The 11,541-nt window shown below is 37.1% G+C and overlaps 1 non-coding gene and 1 pseudogene across 1 annotated transcript; one reads left to right on the top strand and one right to left on the bottom strand.

Moving 5' to 3' along the window:
- The first annotated feature begins 2,084 nt into the window (after positions 1 to 2,084).
- On the top strand, positions 2,085 to 3,399 carry LOC102485072 (ribosome biogenesis protein BRX1 homolog pseudogene; annotated as a pseudogene).
- Positions 3,400 to 7,483: 4,084 nt separating this feature from the next.
- On the bottom strand, positions 7,484 to 7,590 carry LOC114008065 (U6 spliceosomal RNA). The gene has a single exon (XR_003549627.1). It is a non-coding gene; the product is annotated as a U6 spliceosomal RNA (small nuclear RNA).
- Positions 7,591 to 11,541: the final 3,951 nt, after the last annotated feature.

Genomic DNA, 11,541 nt, shown 5'->3' with positions numbered 1-11,541 from the left:
GATTGTCTTGGAGTCATACTTTTTCTCTGAACCTTTTGTTCATACACTGCACTTTTAATCATTATTTAACATCCATTTAGTGCCTTTAATACTTCACCTAACCACACACCACTCAAATGCTACACAGAATTATGATTTAATTTAAAGACTTTAAAGAACCATAATAAATACAGCAACAACTACAATAGTTTGAGCAATTTATTATATGTCAGACATCTTACACCATTTATGTCACTTAATCCTTAGAACCTTCCTTTAAGACACACTATGAGGTGAGCATTATTACATCTGACTTTACAGATGAAGAAACAGTCTTAGAGAGCTTAAGAGAATTGTCTAAGTGGAAGAGGCAGGACTCTCTAATTCCAAAAGCTCTGCTTCTGACCACTATATTGCCTTAAGAATGAAGAGCACCATTTTGTCAATTTCATGTTCTACAACTGGTCACAGTTTATCAGCAGAGAGGGGGTAAATCAAGTCTATGGTGGAACATCTTCAATAAGAAAGAAATTGCTGTATTAATTACACTTAACCCTTTTAAGAACCCTCCCTCCTAACGTAACTAAAGGTCTTTTAGCTAGCTATTCTTGAGCATTAAATGTGAAGCTCATTCTCACCCATACTGCATATACCCTGCCTCCGTCTCACTAAACCTTCATTCCTCAATACCCCATAGCTTTCCTGTCTTCCAACAGCATCTCTCTCAACTTGGTCTTCACCAAACTACCCTGCCTCATCCTATTCACTTTTTTTTTTTTTTCTGATTTCTGTTAAACACATTTTCTAAAAGCTCAGAATCCAAATTGCTAGCTACTATTGACAACAACTTTCAGATTTTATTTCCTGTCACTATAAATGAAAAGGCAAAATTATTTTAGCTCATTTGTAAGGAAGAGTTGTATTTCAGTAAAGAACTGCAAACTAGAGTCTTTCTTATCTTTTTTTTTTTTTTTTTTTTTTTTTGAGAGGTTTTTGCTATAGGGTGCGTGTGCTTGCCAGACAGACAGAGAGAGACATAGAGACAGAAAGTGAGAAATCACCCCCCAGGGGGGATGTTCACGCTGCAGTCCCTTCTCCTCCATTCTCCTCTCGGGATCTTGGGCACGCACGCACATGTGCCCAGCGTGAGTTTTAAGCCACCAGGTCCGGGACGCGAACCACGGTCGACTACGTGGGAGTTCAGCAACATAGCCATTACACTAACTGCTGGTTCCCTAGAACTACAAACTAGAGTCTTACTGCACCATCCTTCTGAGGTAGGAGACAGTGACACTGAAAATATAGTTAGGGTTAGGCCTCAAATGGAATCATGAAATCACTATTTTAAGATGGAGACAAAGTAGCTTTGCTGCTTCCTCGGGAGAGATCTCCTGCTTGGTGGCTCAGTTATTGACCTAGACTGCCTGACCTAGACCTAAAACAAAGGCATTTTCCAAGCACCACCACATTCCAAGAAAAGGATAAGATAATGGTTTTTATAGCCCAACACTTCCAGTCAAATAATCTCTTGTCCTTCATACCCACTCGAAAGTTAGGACAATAATTGGACTCATCCAGCCTGCGCCCCTCCCCACCTCAAGGGGAATGCATGCCTGAGTCCTACCTAGAACAAGCCTGAACAGGCCCCTCAGACCCAGATAAAAACCCCTCACACCAGTTCCTCTTCAGCAACTATTTTAGTATCTGCTTTAGACTGAGGCATCAGCATCCTCAAATACTGCATTAAATGAGTTATTCTAAAATATATTCCTCTGGAAGAAAAGATGAAAATTCATCCCTTATTATTCCACTTACTGGGTCCCCTTCTTCTTGGGAGCTGTGTTTTTCCTTCTCTCTCCTTCAATAAATTCCCCACTTTGCTATACCTCCTCTGTGTCCGTGTCTCTAATTCTTCCTGAGTGTGGGACAAGAACCTGTGTCTTATTGTGAGTGCTGGGCCTGATCACCCTTGCACCCCTCACATTCCTGTGTCACTTCTTTTCTAGCTCTTCTTCCCATTACCCATATTTTCCTCAAAGAAGACAAAAACTCAACTGTTGCACGGCCCATTAAGAAATTGAAATGAGCACAGGTGGTGAAGGAAGATGGTGACAACTGAGAGGAAACAGCATGGGGGTTTGGTGCAGGTGAAGAAGTCAAAAAGAAATGAAAAAGATGCTGGGATGCCAGCAAAGCCACACATAGTGGCCGAGGAGGTAGAAAAAGAAGAGAGACAGTATCCCAGGCCCCATTTACAAGGGTAAGTGGAAAAATAAGGGACAAATTTTCATCATTTCTTTCAGAGGAATATATTTTAGAATAACAAATTTATGCAGGATTTGAGGATGCTGATGCCTCAATCTAAAACGGATACTAAAATAGATCATAAAAATAAATTATTTGTGATTAATGAGGTCTGCGAAATGAAAAACTACAATAAATGAATCTATTTTGAAGCTAAGAAAAAACAGGATCTCTATATGTTGCTTTCAAACTTGCTTCATGGACCATCTGCTAAATTCCTTGTTCAAAATATTCATACCCTAACAGAAAGTTGACTGGAAACTGTTTGAAAGTTCTTGGCTCCTTTTGTTTTCTGATCCTGCTTTGGATGATTTGCTATATATATTTTATTTATTTAGAGAGAGTTTTTGTTTTGTTTTTATTATTTTTTTTCTATAGGTTGTATATGCAATCACCAGAGGCACAGAGAGAAACAGAGAGAGAGAAAGTGAGAAATCTCTCTCTGGGGGGATGACCACACAGCATCTTCTTTTCCTCCATTCTCTTCTTGGGACTTTGGGCACATATGTACCATTATGCACTGTGAGTTTCAAGTCGCAGGGTTTGGGGCTCAAATTGTGGTCAGCCATGTGGGAGTACAATGCTTTAACCACCATGTCACCTGCAGGCCCTCACACTGTGCTTTATTAAAAGAACTTCTAATTCAGATCTTTAGTACATCATGGTATCATCCCCCAAATCAACCATTTGTGGACCACATGTTTACTTTCACCATTTTGGATAATTAGAATATGGTTTCAGAACTTTCAGATCATAGAAGAAGGTGCTGCTCTTGTAGAAATAGGACCTCATTTTGTCTGAAACCTCAAAAAGATTTTCCAGGGAAGTTTCGGAGGGCCAACTCTGTATGAAAATCCTCACTACCAGTCATCAAACATGCATCGCCATATCATAAGATCCATCACAGCTGCAAAATACAAAGAGAAATAGCAAGTGAAGGATGTGCAAAACTGAGAAAGTAAGAGCCAAAGACTATTCATTCTTCCAAATGACCTCACTGAAGATGTTTTTGCTTTACCAGCTGAGGAGAAGGCAATAGAAATAGAGCATAAAACCAGCGTAAAAGTCAATTTGAAAACAGGAAAGAAAAGGATTTACAAAAGGTATAGACAGTAGGAATGCAAAATCAACCAATGAATACTTATTCTGTACTCAACATGAAAATATTTTTATCATTGAAGACTATCTTATGTCTAATTATTTCTTAGTATGACATTTTAAAAGATCAAAATCTTAAAATCAGTAATGTTTATCTTTTTCTGAATAAAATATCATCAGAAGTCATCAGTTGATTTCTGAATTTTTGTTTGTTTGTTTCTTTGATTTTTTTCAAAGCTTGTTTGGTATTACTAAAAGTTTGGCACAGTTACAGTTTAGGCCTGTTCTCTTCAATTAGATTTTTTGGTTTAACAAAGATGAAGTTCAAACAGATTTATTAGTTGGAAGTATTAGGCCCTTTAAGAGTATAGTTGGTAGAAGATAAAGTTGAGCAGACCTCTAGAAAGGAAAGTGTCACTCTGAGTCTTGATCCTGAGTCACTAGTTAAGGAAGCCATGGAAAAGCTGACACATGATCTTTCCTCACCTTAAAGAACATACATGAATTCACAGTCTTCAAAAAGTCCATGGAAAATAAATATTATGGAAAAGACGACACATGAACTTTATAAATTTTTTGTACCAGAATAAAACTCATAATTTAACTCAATTTTTCCAAGAACTTTCTACAATTCTTTTGTATTTTAAAATCTATAAATTCATTTTAGAAGCAATCATTATAATTTATTTTAAAAATAAATAACAACACTTAAGCGTCACAAAAATGGAAAATTATCTGTTGATTATAACATGCATGATATTATCTTTAACCGGACAGTGACTTCATGATGGGAAAATTCATTTTAATGACATACAGTAATTGCATATTAAAAAGTGTGTGTGTGTGTATACATATATATATATGTCTATATTATAAAACTAGAAGGAAAAAATAGGACAGTTGTTAGAGGAAGTACCAGAACATTTAAATTTCTTCCCTCATGAAACACCACTGCTTATTTAAAGCAGAATGAGCACCAGATTTAAGATCCTCAAGATATATTAGTAATGGAAAGAGGAGATTTTGGTTCCCAGCAACCATGGAGAGAGGTAGTACAGAGATGATGTGAGTACTATATACAGAAATGTTTATATATGTGTAATAAATTGGACTGTGCAAAAAAATGAAATTGAACAAATGATAATTCATTTCTCTCAGATAATTAATGATAATTAATTTCTCCCAAACTTCTGGCTTAATACTTAACTAGCTAAATACTTGTTGATAAACTTTATTTAAAAACATAACACACAGGATTTTTAAATTATTCCTTATCACAGAGTCATGCAATTTTTATGTATAGCTTTGAAAATCTCAAACTAAACTACAATGCAAAAACTTCATAAGTCTCGGAGATTTGGTAATTGATACAGATTATTCCCTTGTCTTCTCATCAGATGCATTTATGATTCCTAGACTGTAGGAATGAAACCTATTATGTAGAGGTAGGTTCCAGCTGACGATTCTCAGTAACACACCTCGGGACTCAGAAGACTGCCGTGTATGTTCTCTTTCCTGATCACTTCTATCTTGTCTTTTTCTCATGGGTCCTGGACCATAATGTGTAACTATTTTCAGGAATGGATCATCTGCAACCAGTTGACGTCTCTCATAAGTATTTTTTCAAGTCAAAACTACTTCAGGATTTATACTTTTTTGGTATGTCAATTTATCAGTGCTATACAAATGTTTTCATCACTACAAGCTTTATGTCCCTCTTCCAAAACCCTATACACTAATTAATCCTCAAAATGGCCCAAAGGTATACAGATTGAAAGCAATAGGAAAATAGAGAGCCTCCCAGAACCATCCTTAAAAATCAGTAAACTGTAGACTGAATCTCTACATTTTGAAGCACAGGCAGTTTTTATTTTTTCCTACAAAGAAACAACACAAGCTCTCAGGGAAGAAAGAAAAAGAAAGAAAGAGAAGAAAAGAAAGAAAGAAACAGAAAGAAAGAAAGAAAGAAAGAAAGAAAGAAAGAAAGAAAGAAAGAAAGAAAGAAAGAAAGAAAGGAAGAAAGAGAGGAGAAAGAGAAAGAAAGAGAAAGAAAGAAGAAAGAGAGAGGAAGAGAGAGAAAGAAGAAAGAAAAAGAAAGAAAGAAAGAAAGAAAGAAAGAAAGAAAGAAAGAAAGAAAGAAAGAAAGAACAAAGAAAGAGAAAAGGAAAGAGCAATTAAACAATTAAAGCTCAGAAAAAGCCAACAACCCCTTGAATCAATTGACATAAAAATATACACAAATGAAATTGAGTATTCTCTAGGTACTGAGACCAGTCAATAGTCAGCAGATGAATATGATCATACTAACAGATGCAGTGGAGGCAAAACCAGCAAAGCCCGATGGACAAAGACAATACCTTAAAGATACCAGAAAGAACAAATTCAAGAATTAGTCCTGGCAACATAACAGAAGCCTGACATAATGATGATGAATCTGCCATGATCACTTGTAAGAACTGATGTTGCTATGGAGAGAAAAAGCAAGATTTTTTTAATCATTCTATGACAATAGAAGCTTTTGAAAAGCTATACCTTCAAAGGAGAATGTTGAGTCTTTAAAACAGCAAGTGGGGGGGGGGCAGCAGGTGGTGTGGGAGTTTAGGCACTGGATTCCCACATGGCCAGGTGTGTGTGTGTGTGCAATGCCCAAAATTCCAAGAGAATGAAGGAGGAGGATTGCAGGGTGATGATCCCCTCTGAGGTGTGATTTCTCTCTTTCCTTTTCTCTGTCTTTTTCTTCTTTATCTAGAGTGTGCATGTACCCTGTCGCAAAAACATTACAAAAAATAAAGAAATAAAATAAGAAAAGAAGCAAGAATCTAGGTTCTTGGATAACCTGAGGCCAAAAGAAGGAAAAAGAGTATATGTATTGTTCAGCTAGGTTCTAATACCAACATTTGGCCTAGGCTACTTTGCCTGGGCTGTTTCTTATACTGCCCTTCACAGGCGAGGGACACGCTATCAAGCACAATAAGTTGATACATTTCTGTAGAGAAGCGAAGGATTGTGTCCATTTATCCAACTCCCTCTATAAATCTACATACTTAGAGGATTGGTTTTAAAGTAACTGAAGGAATGCATCAATGTAATACCTTCCCAAATTCTTTCATAAATGTTTTCATAATCTAAGCTTCTACAAAGAATTGAGCAACAATAAATTACCTAGAGAGAAATGATCACATTTACCTGCAAAAGGCAGAGGTTAACATGAGTTTTAACAATGAACAAATGGGCAAGGATCAGTTCTTTGTTGAATTGCCAGGAAAGTAAGGAGAGGAACTAAATCCACTGCTTTCCTGTATGTGATGGCAGGCTTGTAGATTTTTGAATTATTATATTTAAATTAACTGTCTAGAAAAATTCTTCAGATTGTCACTTGTGATAAAAATTAACAAGGGCAGGCCAGCTGCATCAGGCAACCATGGTCAATTGTACAGATTAAGTACCCAACCCATGGCTTAAAAAACCATTTTAAAAAATTAACTAGACATTATTATATAATAAATAAAAATGTGTGTAGATAGCTTTACTTGTTTTCCCTTTCTTTCTTTTATTTATTTATTTTTTAAAGTTTTTGCTATAGGACATGAGTACTCACTGGAAACAGAGAGAGGGAAAGTGAAAAACTACTCCCTGGGGGAATGATCACTACTCAATTCCTTCTTGTCTATTCTATTCTTGTATTAATTTGGTCATGAACACACACCTGGCATATTTTCAAGCTGCTGGGTCATGGATTTGAACAGCACAGTTGGCCAAGTGTAACCCAGCTGCCTTAACCTCCATGCCATCTGCTGGAACCTTACTTGCTTTCTCTCAGTGGATGCATAGATGATGGGAAAATAGAATTTAAAAATTAATGAATGATATATCTAAAATGAATCACAAAAGTTTTTTGAGACTTCACCTTCACTATTTTTTAAAATTTATTTATTTATTTATTTTAATTTTTTTACATTAATTCACTATACATCATTACAGTATACAAAGTGAATTTTCCATCCAAAATACACTATTGGGGCAATCAATCACATCAACATACATGTTATCAACAAATAATTTTTCATTTCTTATGTCTTGTATATTTTCCTTTTTTAAAAAAAAAAATATGGAACACTTCACGAATTTGCATGTCATCCTTGCGCAGGGGCCATGCTAATCTTCTCTGTATCATTCCAATTTTAGTATATGTGCTGACGAAGTGAGCACAGACTTCACCTTCACTATTAATCATACTTACAACAAAAGATTTTCAGAAATATGAACAAAGCACTTAAAATCAGAAATAAAAATTAAACATTTTAGGAAAAGGAGAAAGAAACTTTATGGACTGACTGTCTGTGCCATCTCTCCAAATATTCAAACCTACTTGGTTTGGTTATAATCATGGGTTCAAGGAACAGCCATAAGTTAGTGTCCTTTATGGTTGAGTTAGGCTTGTTGCTCTTAGCCTATTGAGATACAAACAAGGGGAGCTGCTGCCAGAGAGTCTTTAACCCTATAGAAAACCCAGAGCCAGGACCAGCAGTTAGTGTAATGGCTATGTCGCTGAACTCCCATGTAGCCGACCGCAGTTCACCTGGACCCGGTGGCTTAAACTCACACCAGGTATGTGTGCGTGCGTGCCCAAGATCCCGAGAGGAGAATAGAGGAGAAGGGATTGCAGCGTGGCCATCCCCCTTGGGGGATGATTTTTCGCTTTCTGTCTCTCTGTCTCTCTCTGTCTTTCTGGCAAGCGCATGCGCCCTATGGCAAAAACCTCTCCAAAAACAAACAAAACAAAACAAAACAAAAAACATGCTGTGTGTGTGTGTGTGTGTGTGTGTGTGTGTGTGTGTGTGTGCCCAAAAAAAATCTAAAAAAAAAAAGAAAAAAGAAACCTAGAGCCCACCTATCTATCTAAATTCTCTAAGCTTGTGGATCTTAGAACCACTCTCCAAGCCACGTTTTGTTTTGCATTGTCTTAAAGAAATTTTTCAAAAGATCAACTCTAACCCAAATGGGTTAAATAATGGGATAAAACTAAAGCTTGGATACTATATAACAGGAAAGAAAGGGAAATATTGTGTGGTAGGTTGAATAACAGCTTCTAAAAATATATAGGTCCTAATCTGAAACTTATGAATATTATCTCACATGACAAAAATAGACTTTGGAGATAAGATTATATGAAGGATCTTGAGATAGGAAGATGATTCTACATTATCAGGGTGGGCCCTAAACATAGTCACAGGTATACTAAAATAGGAAGGCAGAAGATTTGATCACAGATGAAGAGAAAGTATTGATGGAAGCAAGATGCACCTCTGACTAAAGATGCAGGAAGGGGCCAGGACTGAAAGATGCAGGCAGCCTGGTTGAGGCAAGAAACGGACTTCTTAAGGAACCAGCTTGGGATCAGCAGATAATATAACGGTTAAGTCATTGAACTCCCAATGATTGCAGTTTGAGTCCTAGACCCAGTGACTTGAAACTCATAACAGGTGTGTGTGTGTGTGTGTGTGTGTGTGTGTGTGTGTGTGTGTGTCTGACCAACATGCAGAGAGAAGGATGAAGGAAAAGGGATTGTGGTGTGGCTTTCTTTCTCTCATCTCTATCCAGTGAGAACATATACCCTACAGCAAAAATCTCTCTTAAGGGGCCAGCAGGTGGCATGGTGACTGGGGGTGCTGGACTCCCACATGGTTCACCTCAGTTTGAGTCCTGGACTTGGCAGCTTTCTTTCTTTCTCTCTCTCTCTCTCACCCACTCTGTCCTTCTCTTGTCAAATTAAAAATAAATAAATGAATAAATAAAGTGAAATAAAATATTTTTTTTTTTTTTTTTGGAGAGGTTTTTCACTGTAGGGCGCGTGTGCTCGCCAGACAGCCAGAGAGAGACATAGAGATAGAAAGCGAGAAATCACCCCCCAGAGGGGATGGTCGCGCCGCAATCCCTTCTCCTCCATTCTCCTCTCGGGATCTTGGACACGCACACACACACCCGGCATGAGTTTTAAGCCACCGGTTCCGGGACGTGAACTGCGGTCGACTACGTGGGAGTCCAGCGACATAGCCATTACGCTAACTGCTGGTTGCCAAAATAATCTTTTTTAAAAACTCTCTTAAAAAGAGAGAGAGAAAAGAACCAGCTCTGCAAACACTGATTTTTATCCACCAAAACTAATTTGGGGTTTCTGACCTCCAAAACCATGAGAGAATAAATTTGTACTGTCAAAGCCACTAAATCTGTGGTAATTTGTTCTGAAAGCAACAGGACGTAAAAACATATGGTGATCAAGAACATGGTATTTAGAGTTAGAGACATCTAAATTAGAAAACTGTCTCTGGCATTTACTGACCTGGTGACCTGGGACTTAATTTAATTTCCAGAAGCTTCAACATACTCATGTTTTTAGCAATTAGTGAGATGATACATGTAGAGAGTTTAAGCACGGAGTATGACACAAAATGTGTGCAACATATGGAAGCAAAAGCTGCTAGGAAGGAATGGAACTGATGATCTCTGAATCCCACTAAGTCCCATACCCTTCTTTGCTTGGCTCCTATCTCATTTAAGTCTCATGACCATTTTGGGAGGAAAGAATTCCTGGCCTAGGTATTTTATAAATTAGGAACAGATTCAGAGAGATTAATTTACCTGTATAGCTGATTATTAGGCTATATGTATCTTGCTGCATTCACTCTCTCTCCATTGGTACTTTGACAATAAAGTCTACAGATGTTTTCCCAATCCAAGCCAAGTTCAACATGCACCAAATGCAGTTGGTGAAAAAAATGCAATATCTGGAATCAGGCAAACCTAGGTCTTTTGCTCCTCCTCTATGACCAGATAGTCATGGACTTATGCCTCAGTTTCTTCATCAGCAATATTTGGCCAACTTGATTTTGCAGAATAAATGTCAGGATTGATCCTAACTGAACTGTAGGATACTAATTGAAATGTAACTATAGAATTCTAAGATGTCAAGGTAGTATTTTTTTCCTTACTCTTAGAATCAGTAGTAGTCTTTTTTCTTTGAAAAAGATACACTAATAAAGGATGGGGAATATGAAATGATTGCTATACTAAATCAAGTAAAAGCTCTTTGGATTACCAAGACATGGATGGAAGCTAACATATTCACTGGTTATAAAAGTTTGTTCACAGATTTACCAACACTGTGTCTGTTTCTGCGACAGCACAGAGATAGTTATAGAATATGAATCTTGGTCTGTTCATAATTAGACCCTTAATATAGACACAATTCATATCTTCAGAATATTCTCTACCATGGCAACAGAGACTATTCAGACTCTACTTACTTTCTAAGGAAACCGAAGGATTTTAAACTCTCCATACAGCAGAGTGGTTTAAGATAAGGGGACTTAGGCTCAGCAGATGGGACTGAAAGATTATTTGTAGTTTACTTCTAATTCCAAAAATGCTGCCTTTTTTTTTTTTTAATGTCTTCTTACTCACCAGTTAATTTTCTTTATACCACATTGGTGGGGTGTTGAGTACCAATGTCCAGAGGGGAGCATGTTGGTAGGAGGATGTTGGTTCAAAAGAAATACAGTTTATAGATGATAAATCAAAGCATAGAAAAGTGAAATAACTTCCTTCAGTCATAGAGCTGGTCACCTATAAAGCGAAAGTTAGAACCCAGGTATCCCAAATTTTATGCCTAGTCTTCTCTTTCCACACTATCTTCAACTTATAGTAACCTTTACAAAAAGACAGCACACGTAGATGTTCTTATAATATGCTGCCTATTTCATGAAATTGGCATGTGTATAGGGGCCAGCAGGTGGTATGGTGGTTAAAGGCTCTGGATTCCCACATGGCCAACTGCACTTCTAGTCTCAGACCTACTGGCTTGCTTTCTCACTCTCCCTTTCTCTCTCTTTCTGTCTCTTTCTGATCAAATTGAAAATAATATTAACAAATGGAATTAAATAAATAAATATTTTTAAAAATAAAGAAATTGACGTGTACAAAGCCTGTCATGGCTGGTTTCCCAAAGTAAATAATACTTTTCTTTCCATTTTATTGAAGAGATTAACCCAGTTCGTTGTTAATATAGAGGAAATCAAATTGTTCTAAAACATACTCTATACCTTGTAGGCCCTGCACAAGATCCATGGAATCAATGAAAGAGCACTACCATAAAATTTGTTC

Source organism: Tupaia chinensis, unplaced genomic scaffold, assembly GCF_000334495.1.
Source record: "Tupaia chinensis unplaced genomic scaffold, TupChi_1.0 Scaffold000037_3, whole genome shotgun sequence".
Taxonomy (NCBI): Eukaryota; Metazoa; Chordata; class Mammalia; order Scandentia; family Tupaiidae; genus Tupaia; species Tupaia belangeri.
The sequence above is the reverse complement of the archived record's forward strand: the minus strand, read 5'-3'. Positions and strand labels throughout refer to the sequence as shown.